This window comes from Amblyomma americanum, chromosome 4, assembly GCF_052857255.1.
Source record: "Amblyomma americanum isolate KBUSLIRL-KWMA chromosome 4, ASM5285725v1, whole genome shotgun sequence".
Lineage (NCBI taxonomy): Eukaryota > Metazoa > Arthropoda > Arachnida > Ixodida > Ixodidae > Amblyomma > Amblyomma americanum.
In genome coordinates, this window is record NC_135500.1 from 156559194 (window position 1) to 156572879 (window position 13686).

At 46.6% G+C, this 13686-nt stretch overlaps 1 long non-coding RNA gene across 1 annotated transcript; it reads left to right on the top strand.

Moving 5' to 3' along the window:
- The first annotated feature begins 6627 nt into the window (after positions 1 to 6627).
- LOC144130422 (uncharacterized) lies at positions 6628 to 13025 on the top strand. The gene is made up of 3 exons (XR_013314095.1): positions 6628 to 6744; positions 11110 to 11177; positions 12908 to 13025. It is a non-coding gene; the product is annotated as an uncharacterized LOC144130422 (long non-coding RNA).
- Positions 13026 to 13686: the final 661 nt, after the last annotated feature.

The window sequence follows — 13686 nt, forward strand, 5'->3', positions numbered from 1 at the left end:
AGAAACCTGCCTGCTTGTTTTACGGATGTAAGCAGTTGCAGTCTGGATGTAAGCAGTTGCAGTCTGATTAGGTATTTAGTTGTTCCGAAAAAATAGGTGAGCAAGTTTGTTCACAATTACTTGCCGAACCATATAATAGGATCGGTGTCTAGTTTCTTATAGTGGCAATTGTTGTTGAGTTGTTTGCTGGCCTCTTTTTTGTATCTGTCGGCTCGCGGCATGGCTATGCTACCGCTGTTGTTTGCTGGCTTAATGACTATATACCTCCTAGAAGCTGAATGGGTCAGAGTAGTCTTTTTAGTTGAGGAAAGATTTTTCTGCTTTAGAGCTTGCTTTGTATTTTTTTTCTGAAATTGCTTTGCAGACACATTTAATATATGTCACGTTCGAGAGTTTTTTCCGCTTCCTGCGGCCATGTGCTGGAAGCTATAAAATCTATAGAATTAAGGCTTGTCGTTTCGGTTTTATGAACGCGCGTGACCACACGTTAGAGCCTCTAGGTAAATTAGGAATCGAACTTTTTCTTTCGCTTTTTTCGGTAAAGTACTCCATAATAAGGTTATCCCGAATCGCGGGGAGAAATCAGCAAAGTGGTTTCTTTAATCTCTCGCTCGTTTTTGGGCACCTATTTCTTCTTATTCTATTGTCATCTTTCTCGTTTACTGGGGGAGGAGGGGGAGATAGAGAGAGAGAGAGAGAGAGAGATAACTTTTATTTAGAATAGAGTAATTCGCAGGAGCGGGACCCCTAGTCCAGGTCTCCGCTGGCGGCAGCTGGCTTGCGGACCATCTGGATGATCAAGGCTTGCTGGTCCAGGCTGTCGCTGGTCAGGGCCTCCTCCCACTGCTCGTGGGTCGGGTATGGCACTATTAACTTTTCGTCCGGTTTGTCCTGGCAATCCCAAGATGTATGGTAGAGCGTGGGGCTTGCTCCGCACCAAGGACAGTAACTTGGGTGTAGTGTGGGTCTGACCTTGTGTAAAACTTGAAGACTTGGATATGCGTTTGTTGGTATTCTTCTCCAGTCAGTGGCATCCGAGGAGGACAGTTGTTTGTGTGGCGGTGAGAAATGTCTTCTTTCTAGCCTAAGGTGTTCTAGGCGGTCACCATACGGTCCTAGGAGAGGGGTGGGGTAGGGATGGGGATACACCCGGTTTATGAATGCTCGGGCTAGATCATTCACTACATCGTTTCCGGCTAGGCCTTCGTGACCATGTGTCCATGCTAGTCTGTGTGAGTGTGAGAGTGTACTTAATAGTGTGCTCGCCTTTTCGTGACGCTTTCCAGCAAGGTAGTCCCTGCAGGCTTTTTGCGAGTCCGTCACAACGTGCGATGACTTGCCTTGTTGGTCTTAAGTCTTGATGGTGGTGGCTATAGCCAGTGATTCTGCTTCCGCAGGATCCCTGGCCTAGATTGGAGCCCTGACGATTGGCCTCTTCTGGTTGTCGACCACAGAGATCGTGAGTCTACCTGGCTCGGCATAGGCCCCGATGCCCACGTATACCACTTCCGGTTCGTTTGATAGTTTTTTTTTTGCCGGTGCTTTGGCTCTGGCCATCCTTCTATCCTTCTGCCGCTCGTGGTGCATGTGTCTGGGTATCGGGTTTACATAAATATTCTCTCTTGGAGGTGTCGGAATTTGCAACCCGAGCTTTGCGACCCTAAATCTGCGACCCGAGCTTCGCAAACCTTGAGATCTCGCGCACCCTAGCCATGAAGAAGACAACGGCACTATAGCTCCGCATATGAACAACAGTTTATACGAACAGCATGATCTCTGTGCACTGAACCATTTGTTCCACGACGCTGTCGTCAATCGTTTGCAGGACTGAATTTCTTATATTTAAGAATTTCTTTTTATTGCACTGCGAATAAAAGGTAGGGAGTAAAATTTTGTGAATATCGTTTACCTACAATGCCTTTTTCCAGCTTTCTCACTACAGAAAAAATCGATAATATCCTTCGCGAAAGTGCACAAATAGCACATGACGCATATAGAGCAGACACACGGTGTCGGTCTTAGTCGCATGTATTCACATCTTTATTAAGTTTTCGTAGTTATTCGAATCAAAAAGTTTCTTTTAAATCCCACTTCCATGCTAGCTCTAGGCTTGAATTTTTCACATAATAGCTTTTAGCACCTTCTTTGATTTTTCCTTGGCAGGAGATAATATAAAAGAATTTGTTGAACTGAAGAAGCAGTCACTGACTATACTTAAACAGAAAAGACCGCTCCTGTTCATCTCATTGCGAACAAGAAACCCGTACGGGTTTCCAAACGTCTATTCTTTTCGAATATGGTCAGTGACTTCTTCTTCATTTTATATTGCCGCGAATATTTGCAGTGTTTATTCGTTTTTCAAATCTGCCGCGACACCACCTTATCGCTTTGTTTGCGACGCAAGACGCGACTAGATTTATCTCGATTGATCGCAGCCAGGCAAAGCTGATTCTACGTTGTTCCGGAATGTTCTAGTAACTTTGCGCCCTTTATCTCGAATGTTCGCTATCAGCTTTAAATTGAGCACGGCCGACAGCGGCGGGCATTCTGTTCGACGACCGCCGAGCACGCTTGTCGCTTCGCCGCCGCCGAGTGATTCAGTCCATTTTGGGTGCAAGTCAGCCCAATAAACAGTTCTTTTAGAAGATCCTTTCGTCCGTCTTCATCGCTGCTTCGACTGCCGTCACCACTACGTGACATCTGGTGGATGATCGAAGCCATCGCTTCGATGAAAACTCGGGAAAATCACGTTGCCCTAAGTGTCCTGGAGGAAGAAGTGAGCGTCCCACCCCGTTCAAGCGTTATCGTGACCGTAGGCGCCATGAAAGCCATAAACACTGAAGCCATCATCGAGGGGAACATGCAGTTGCTACTAGACCGAGGAATCAGCATCGCAAGAGGCATCGCACATTTCCGCAATGGCCAGGCCGAAGTACTGCTGACTAACTTCAGCGAAGAATACCGGCATATTAACAGAGGAACGACGATTGCTTTCTACGACGAAATATCTGACGTACGAGATTCCTTCGCCCTCTCCGACCCCTCCGCAGAAGATCCGCCTGACCAAGAGAACTCGCCCACTTTCGACATCAACCCAGCCCTGCACCGGAACAGACAAGACCAGATCCGCAATCTGCTTCAAAACTACAGTGAGTGCTTTTCGACATCGCCGAAGGTGCGACAGACGCCAATTGCCAAGCATCGCATTATAACGGATCAACACGTCCGACCTCTCCGTCAAAGCCCCTACCGTGTGTCTCCGCGAGAACGACAAGCCATCCGGGACCAAGTCGAAGAAATGCTTCGCGACGACGTCATCCAGCCTTCAAACAGCCCATGGGCGGCACCGGTTGTTCTAGTGAGAAAGAAAGACGGCGCACTTCGATTCTGCGTGGATTACCGCCGCTTGAACAACATAACAAAGAAGGACGTCTACCCCCTCCCCCGCATCGACGACACACTGGACCGCCTCTGCAACGCCAAATATTTCTCATCGATGGACCTCAAGAGCGGCTACTGGCAAATTGAGGTCGACGAAAGAGATCGCGAGAAGACAGCATTCATAACTCCGGATGGGCTGTTTGAGTTCAAGGTGATGCCATTTGGTCTCTGTTCCGCAGCAGCGACGTTTCAGCGAGTAATGGATACAGTGCTGGCAGGCCTGAAGTGGCAGATTTGTCTGGTATATTTAGATGACGTCGTTGTCTTCGCCTCGAACTTTGAAGAGCACCTCAAAAGACTTCGAACAGTACTAGACGCAATCAAGTCGTCTGGCCTAACCTTGAAAGCAGAGAAATGCCACTTTGCCTACGAAGAGCTGCTGTTTCTAGGCCACATCGTTAGCAAGGAAGGAGTACGCCCAGACCCGCAGAAAACAGCCGCTATTGAACAGTTTCAACCGCCGGCCGATAAGAAAGCAGTGCGCAGATTTCTCGGACTATGCGCATATTACCGACGATTTGTGAAAAACTTTTCGCGCATCGCCGAGCCCCTGACCCAACTGACGAAGGCAGACGTGCCGTTTAAATGGGAAACGCCGCAAGCAGAAGCCTTCAAAGAACTTCAGCGTCGTTTACAGTCCCCACCGATCCTTGCGCATTTTGATGAAAACGCCGATACTGAAGTTCATACCGACGCAAGCAGCGTGGGACTAGGCGCCGTTCTCGTTCAAAAAAGTGACGGGCTGGAGAAGGTAATCGCATACGCTAGCCGTTCCCTTTCTAAGGCCGAGGCTAACTATTCGACCACTGAGAAGGAGTGCCTTGCCATCATCTGGGCTACGTCGAAATTCCGCCCCTACCTCTACGGACGGCCGTTCAAGGTGGTCAGCGACCACCACGCGCTCTGCTGGCTTGCCAATTTGAAGGATCCCTCTGGCCGACTCGCTCGATGGAGTCTGCGTCTCCAGGAGTTTGACGTCACCGTCGTTTACAAGTCCGGACGCAAGCACACTGACGCCGATTGCCTCTCACGAGCCCCTGTAGATGCACCGCCGCTGGACGACGATGAGGACGCCTTCCTGGGACCCATCAGCGCAAGCTCTTTTGCTCAGCAGCAACGCTCGGACCCCAACCTAAAAGGCCTCATCGAGTACCTGGAAGGCAAGGTTTCTTCACCCCCCGCTTCATTCAAGCGAGGACTGTCTTCTTTCTGTGTGCAGAATGAGGTCCTTGTGAAGAAGAACTTTACAGCGAACAAAACAGCCTACCTCCTTGTTGTACCTACTTGTCCCCGCGAAGAAGTTCTACGGGCTTCACACGACGAGCCGACAGCTGGACATCTCGGGTTTACTCGCACCCTCCGCCGCATTCAAGACAAGTATTACTGGCCCCGACTGTCTGCCGATGTCGCACACTATGTGAAAACATGCCGAGATTGTCAGCGACGAAAGACTCCTCCCACACGACCAGCAGGATTTCTGAACCCCATTGAACCTCCCTCAAGACCCTTTCAGCAGATTGGCATGGACTTGCTTGGCCCTTTTCCAACGTCAACATCTGGAAATAAGTGGATCATCATAGCGACCGACTACCTGACCCGCTACGCCGAGGCGAAAGCCCTACCGAACGGAACAGCAGCAGAAGTGGCCAAATTTTTCGTGGAGTGCATTCTTCTTCGACACGGCGCCCCCGATGTGCTCATCACGGACAGAGGAACAGCATTTACGGCGGAACTCACGCAAGCCATCCTGCGCTACAGCCAAACCAGCCACCGGAGGACAACTGCATACCATCCGCAGACCAACGGACTGACCGAGCGCCTGAACAAAACCATCGCCGATATGCTCGCTATGTATGTCGATGCCGAACATAAAACCTGGGATGTCATCCTGCCTTACGTCGTCTTCGCCTACAACACCGCAGTGCAGGAGACCACCCAGATGACGCCTTTTAGGCTCGTCCATGGCAGGGATGCCACGACCACGCTAGACGCCATGCTGCCCAACGTTACAGAAGAAGAGAACGTCGACGTTGCCGCCTACCTTCAACGCGCAGAAGAAGCTCGAAAGCTTGCCCGATTACGGATCAAAGATCAGCAGCGGTCCGACGCCAGACGCTACAACCTACGAAGACGCAACGCGGAATACAAGCCAGGAGACCAAGTCTGGGTGTGGACGCCCATTCGCCACCGTGGATTGAGTGAAAAGCTTTTGCGCCGCTATTTCGGCCCGTACAAGGTTCTTCGTCGGCTGGGTGAACTGGATTATGAAGTCATCCCTGACGCACTGACTGCATCCCAGCGACGCCGCGTACGACCAGAAGTTGTCCATGTAGTCCGTCTGAAGTCGTATTATGCGCGCTAAAGGCCGCTGCATTTCCATGCTCTATTTTCGCAAGATCCGTTTTTTTTCCCTTACTAGTCGCATTATTTGTTTTGATGCATCGGGTCGATGCTTCTTTGAGAGGGGAGTAATGCCGCGAATATTTGCAGTGTTTATTCGTTTTTCAAATCTGCCGCGACACCACCTTATCGCTTTGTTTGCGATGCAAGACGCGACTAGATTTATCTCGATTGATCGCAGCCAGGCAAAGCTGATTCTACGTTGTTCCGGAATGTTCTAGTAACTTTGCGCCCTTTATCTCGAATGTTCGCTATCAGCTTTAAATTGAGCACGGCCGACAGCGGCGGGCATTCTGTTCGACGACCGCCGAGCACGCTTGTCGCTTCGCCGCCGCCGAGTGATTCAGTCCATTTTGGGTGCAAGTCAGCCCAATAAACAGTTCTTTTAGAAGATCCTTTCGTCCGTCTTCATCGCTGCTTCGACTGCCGTCACCACTACGTGACAATATAATCATCATGCCTGACCAGACGGATTTTTCTCGAACTCTGGACAAAATAGAAAAGGAGTGGTCGACTGAGGCTCTATGCTGTGCATAGTCTGCCAGTGCTGCGCATTGCGTTGATATGCTATCTTGCCACAACAGAGCTCGGAGCACATTCTTCTTGCGCGGTTCACAATGAGCTCGTATAACACCGTCATAATGGCAAACTTCTCAGCTTCGCGCAGTGGCCGCCTCCGCGCAAGAGACCTGTGAGATCTCTATCCTCCGGTCCAGACACAGCAGGTTATTGCGCGATTATTTAGCGAAGAGAATAAGCAGCAAAATGCCACTCGGTACGATGCATCCTGCGAAGACCGCTCCACTTATTCTCCATTTGTTCACGATATCGGCGCATATATGAAGGACGGCTTTTCGCCCAAGGGATAACCTCTTCAGCTATTTCACAAAAAGCAGGATCTAGGTATGCATGAACAAATTGCTATTGCGCGTACACTATTTTGTAATCTAGTGTTCGTGCGCGCGCGTGTGTAAGATTTTGTGTGCGTGTGTGTTTGTTTGTGTAGGCGATCACGTAACATGGTTTTGGCTGAAAAGAATTTCGGAATCCAACACAAACGGTAATACGCGCCCATGCGAAATAGTGGATGATTTCTGAGCCATTTGCCTCCAAAGATTTTCAGAATGCTTCCTAACTGGTAAAGAATCCCCTAACTGGTAAAGGATATGCTTGCGGGATAATTTAAGGAGACTAAAGCCATGAACCAAAATTTAGATGAAAGAAGAAGGTTCTACCTGCTGTCCTGCGAGCTCAAAATAGACAGCTTTAATTTACTGCGCTACGCAGTTTTTTAAATAGCATTTAATGCAATAATATAATTTTCTACGTGCATGAGCCATCTACAAAACCTTCAGCAAGCATAATGAAATCATCGCGAAACGAAGTACGTCGATGTACTAAAATAAATATAAGAAAGGCATGGCTGAGCATACCACCAAAAGCGAGCATCACCCTGGTTCGAAGTCAGTCTGGTCACACAGTACTTGAATATGAACAATAATTTGGCTGAAATAGAATTTAGTAAAAACAAAAAATTTGCAATGCTTATTCATCATGCGGCATTTCCTTAGTCTACGGTGTCTAATTAGACAGAACATGTCTAGGGGTTCTTGAACGTATTTCAAAGCAGTTAGATACCGTGGACTATGCGATGTCAAATTAATTCGCTCGTTCAGTGTCCGCTGTGAGATATTCCATAACAAAATTGAGTGTATACAAATAAAGAAGAATTGTCCAATCGCTTCTGGAGCGTCACCTGGACGGCAATCACCCGACGACACCAAAACTTCCTTCTTCTGACGCCATGATTCCATGGGCAAGCTCTCGGTGTGCAGCTAATTAATTGTAGACGACACTCTTTGCGCACGGTGAAACTGACATTTTACGCACTCGTACAAGTACATAATTTGTAGCAAGTTCAGAATATATTGAACGGTAAATTGGTGGAAGGGAAATTACTGAAAACCAGTCTTTGGACAAGGTTTTTGTCAACGCTGAAAGTAAAAATTCAGTTGACAAAAGGACTTCTGGAAGCCTTACAGCAAAGTACACCTTATGCATAATCCCACAAGAGCAAAGACAATCACACACACAAAAAACGAACGAAACATAGTAGGCAAAGCATTAACTAAATTTGTATGCAAGACCACACCAACCCTCGAAAATGAAGCATGTAAAAGATCTCTACCGTACTTAAAGATGGAATGAATTATGCCCTCAAAAGCTGACAGATTAGTTTTTCTTTCTTTTTTCCTTTTCTTTTCCTTCTACGATGTGCACATTGTGTTCATGCACTGCATACAATTTTTGCTGTGTAAGCCTATGCCAAATGTTTGGGGCCTCAGACTTCATCAAGCCGTTTGTGTGGCTTTTAGTCTACGGCCCTCAGTATATCCCTGTATCTGAGGCTCAAATAAGGAGAATTTGAATTTGAATTTGAAAAGATGGTCACGTCTTACGGGCTCAAAGGAGGAACCCCACAGAAAAAGTGGTAGGGGTTTAAAGTAGTTAAATCGAGTAGGCGTGCAAAAGCAAGTGTTCATTATTCAATTGGACGGGGACGCTTACGCTCCGCCTTAATGCTTTAGTGGGCTAACACCCATATATGCAGAACTGATCATTCTCTACTTATTCACACATAGTGGCGAGTCCTCGAACCACTAATAACAGTGGCGCAATTGGTAAGCGATGCGCCACTGCACTGGCAAGTGCCTGTTTCTATCACAGCTACTGGTGGAAATTGTGAGATCCATGTTGATCGTCCGAGCGCCTCCTCAAAAATAGAGGAGGCGCTGCTCTTCCCGAGAAACCTCTCACGACCAATCATTAATTGAATTGCCACCTGCCACCTTACTCCCATTGGCTACAGCTGGCGCGATGTTCCTCCGAATTTACCCGAGCTTCCTCGGCTTAAGTACACTGGGTAAATTCGGGTAAAGTGGCAAACCCTCTATGAAAACGGTGGGTACAAAGCCTGGCGCAGTGAATGATCTGCAAACAAAACACAATAGAGTTTTGATGCTAGAAATCTGCTACAGGCGGTAGCCCTCCAGAATAACTATAATATAGACACTGTGGGGCTAAAGCTTGAGCATTGTGCTATAAAATCGATATGTGATCTTTTCAGTAACCTCGGCTGTGCTTATAGGCTCTCAATGGAACGCCAAGGCAGTACTTCGTCAGCTCACGTGCCCGTGGAATACGAGCAGAATCAGCTGGCGTAGATACTGACAATCCAAATTATAAACCGCAACTCTTTCAACTGCTCATTCAAGTGAACAACTTTAAAGCATCGGATTTGTCGTTGCTAAAATTACTAGATCATCTGGATTTGCCAGTACCCTGAGGTCGTTATCTAGTGCAGGAAAAAATACTCCAGAGAGCTAATGGAAGTGAGTCCTTTTAATTGTGATGATTTCTTGCTACCAGAGTTCTCCATTTTTTTTTGGGTCCCGCGGCAGGTGACGTCTGCTTTAGTGCTGTGTGGAATATGGTTTGGCAATACGCGCCCGGGAGAAGTCCTGTGGCTGCGTAGCTTTTGCGAGTAGTGTTTACCCTACTGTGTTGTGCAAAGAAATACGAAAAGCTTATTCTTGTGGTGCTCGATGTTGCTTATTATTATTTATTTTATTTAATACATAATGTCGGCATAACTTTGAGGCCAACCGCCGCGGTGGCTGAGTGGTTATGGTGCTCGGCTATTGACCCGAAATACGAGGGTTCGATCCCAGCCGCGGAGGTCGAATTTCGATGGAGGCAAAATTCTAGACGCCCGTGTACTCAGTGCACGTTAAAGAACCCCCGGTGGTCGAAATTTCCGCAGCCCTCCACTACATCGTCCCTCATAGCCTGGGTCGCTTTGGGACGTTAAATCCCCGTAAGCCAAACCAAACTTTGAGACTGTAAAAGGCTCGGGTTCACATAAAAGGAAAATGAAGCAGCACTGTTAATCGCACATAGTGACAATGTTTTTAAGAATTTTTAATGTATCTTGTAAAATGGGATACAAATGTTTCAAGCGACATCTGGTTTAAAATTCCAGAAGGCAACAAATTACGCTCTCGATCACATGTGGGGGAAAAAATTGAATGTCTCACGATGGAATCTGTGTTCGGTTAGACGTTTTTTTATGGTTCGTTCTTCTGACTCGCGTTTTCGGCTCAAGCAGTTATCTAGATTTATCAAGTTTTTTGCTGTCATTCAAGAACAGAAAAAGAAACTTAAGCTGCAATAATCAGGGTCATGTCTAGATCGTGGGAAGGGATGCTTTTTGCAGAAGCCGTATGGGTGATTCATATCGGCTGTATTTATTGAAGATAAATCTGGATACTCACTTATCTGTCGATGTATTGTTTGATGTAGGGCAGCCAGCTTTTTATGCGGTATTCTATCACAGAAGGGACGAGTGAAGTGTACGTCAGAATTTTGTTTTTGGTTCGATATAGGCATGACACTGACGGTTGAAGTGATAATAGTAATTATTTTTCAAAAGAGGTTATTGCGTATTCACAGCACTGTCTGAATGGTATCCCAAGGATATGTATGAAACCAAATTTTAAATGTCAGTTGTCAGAGAGGCAGAAAGTGTACGGAGACCCCACCGCCGAAATCACCTATAAGTATAACAGCCGCATGGGTAGATTCATAAGGGATGCAATCATTTTGAATAGCGCTAATTAATTTATTTCATGAGGATCAGTATGTGTGTGCAGGATTGAAGTCCCACCGATGGCGGCACCTGCCATAGAAGGGCAGTGGCGCATAGCTTGACCGCTGCACCACTGCACCGGTAACGTTAGGAGGACTCCCAAGGATCTGTGAATGTAGAGAGTGAGCAATTCTCTGCATACATGCACATTAACCCATTATCGCTATCGGAACAACTGCCATCCGTGAACACTGCATCTGAACACTGCAACCGAAGTGAAAACCGGACAGCTAGAGCACCTAATTCGGATTTTGGCATAACTATGCAAATCTCCCATAATTTTTCCGGAGTTTTAGTGAGATTTTCAGCATTTAGTGTCGGTATATATGTTGATGATTACTACCTTATGAAGTGACACATTAAATATCCCATTTTTATGGGTTGTGGCAATCAGTCGAATTGCATCACTAGTGCATCGACGGTTCTCTAGACGACCAAAATACTTCAGTTCAACTTACTTTCGCATCGTGGGAGTAGTCGTCTATGCTTTCTTATTGCTTTTAAGGAATGATGAGATTTTAAGGGACTGATTATTTTTACGACGCGTTTTTGCATTTCAGAAAGTACACGAAAGCCTAGCTAAAATGGCCGGCACAAATACACCGCAAGAATTACTTTCAGTTTTCAGGTAAGGGCTAACAAATCTTTCTGTTGCAGTTTTGAAATTGTTATAGCATGGTCTTCGTATCACAATAATGAGTTAGTATTAGAGCGCACGCTTCGCACCTCATGAGAGTCAAGTCCTTTTCTTTTGAATAAAAGGGCGGTCAATAATATGCCTCCGGCATTATGGAGGCGAAACGCCAAAGACGCTGTGCAATGCGCGTTAAACATCCACAGGTGGTAGACTAATCCGGAGCCCTCTAATGCGGCACCTCTTTTTCTCTTTATTCTTTCATTCACTCATTCATTCCTTTCCTTACGGCGCGGTTGAGATGCCCACCGAGAAGAAAGGCAGAAAATTCATAGTTAAGAAACAGTTCGTGCTAGTTCCGGGGACCCACATTTATTCTGTGTGATGGCTGCATCTCTAAGTTCACTACAAAAGATGAATCTAAGAAGCCATTGCCAACTCTCCTCACTTAATGTGATAATGAGTTACTGCGTCTTTTAGTTTCCTCAAATGCCTTTTTTTTCCGGCAGATAGTGACAGGAGGTAAGGCTGTAGCATCTGCCTATGTTTTGCGAAGAAACACAGTAATTGGCGCCATCAAGGTAGATATCTTCAACGCCCCATGAAAAAAAAAAGAATGAATGAAGGGGTCAAAGAAAGAAGGCAGAGAAACAGGCACCATAGAGATGAACTCTGCAGTGACTGGTGCTAAGTGGAGCTTACAGGTGGCTTTTTTTTCTCCATTTCGTGCACAGAAATTCGGCCTCCACAGTTTAAAACGTGGTGTAGTTTAGGAGGTTCTCTCGTGCCATGGACTCAGAGGATTGAGAATAGCGAAAAAGGAGGATTGTTACGGCAACCGGTTAGTTCAGAGTACGACCTCTGTTCTGTGGTAGATAAATGAGCCAGGCTTTACGTATCAAAATAAAGCGCAGATAAATTCAAGTTCCTTTTGCGAGTATGAACTCAAAGAAAAATGATCTGATGCTCTTAGACAGCAGTACGCAGCCTTTTGCTTTTACTATCCTAGTCAAGTGCTCTAAAGCAAATGACCAACGTTTAATCCCCTAATGCTAGCCGCAAATTGCTAAGTGGATATTCGCACGGCTTCATAAATAGCAGCTAATGGCTCAAATTTTCTACGTGGCTTAATTGAGTGATTGGTATTTAGGGTTTTACGTGCCAAAGCGACTTAGGCTATAAGGAACGCCATTGTGGACGGCTCTGGGTAATTTCGACCACCTGGAGTTCTTTAACGTGTCCTAATATTGCACAGTAGACGGGCTTCTAGCACTTCACCTCTAATGAAATGCGACCGCCGTGGCTGGGATCGAACCTGCGTCTTTCGTGGTCAGCAGCCGAGAACCATAGCCACTCAGCACTGCGGCGGCTTAACTGAGTGATTCGTCCTTGGTTCGTCCTTGATTCGACCTAAAGGCTGAGCGGGAATTCCGCTTTGTGCGTGCGATGAACACACGAATTGTGAAAGTTCCACAGATGGCAGCTTTCTCTTCTCTTTTTTCGCACGGCGTGTCAGAGTCTTCGCAGGCACTATCGCTGCCAATGTACTGGGCAGCTATTGGCCTTTGGACACAGGTTGCTGGCGTTTAATCATAATCGCTTTCATATATCCAGTTGGTTGATAATTTTCATTGGTTATCGCTGTGCTGTAAACAAAGTCTGGCGCACTGCGTAATGAGAAGCACCTTAGCAAGCACCGTTTTGACGAAGGCTGTCCTCTGCAGGATCATTGACGAAAGCCAAGAGGCGATCGTGGCGTCCCTCAAGGAGCTGGTCGCCATACCTAGCGTGTCGGCTCAGAAGGAGCATCGAACCGACTTGGATCGCTGCGTCGAGTGGAGCAAGAAGGCAAACAGTGCACACATGTGGCTGTCGTGAACCATTCGCTTGTCACTGTTTGGAAGCAGTACTGTTCATGTCTTACGGTTGCAATTCGTAAAAAAATGTCGTCGTTCTTGATTTTAGGTCCTAGTGGCTCTATCAGGGACGCTTGAGTGATATTTAACGTCTTATTATCTCTATTTTGAGTGCTGGGTAATTTTAGCACATTTCTAGGAGGCACATCTCGACGGCCAGTGGCTAGAAAGTAGCGCCATCTTGATGTTTAGAAATGAAGGCATACAAAAAAAATCAAGTTTAGACGAGGGCTAGAAAGATCTGATATAATGTTGCTCAATTACGTTGCTCGTCTATGCTAGAAATGAATTTGCTTTTGTGAAACAGCTGATGTCGGAAACCGACAACACGTGCCTTACAGCTTTCTAGATATTTTTTTTTTGAAGTACCCCCCCCCCCCCCCCCTGCTTGCTTTTTCAAGAAACTTGCTTGGTTTGTCACCCACGAGAATGCGTACTGGCTTCATAGGAACAACAGCTGCTAACAAGTGGATACAAACTGCCAACAGAAGATCGCTGAAATACGTTGGATGCCAGGCGAATGCGTTTCGTCGCCTAGGAATTGCAAAACAGCATAACGCTTGACCGCTACTTAAACGCGCCTTCTT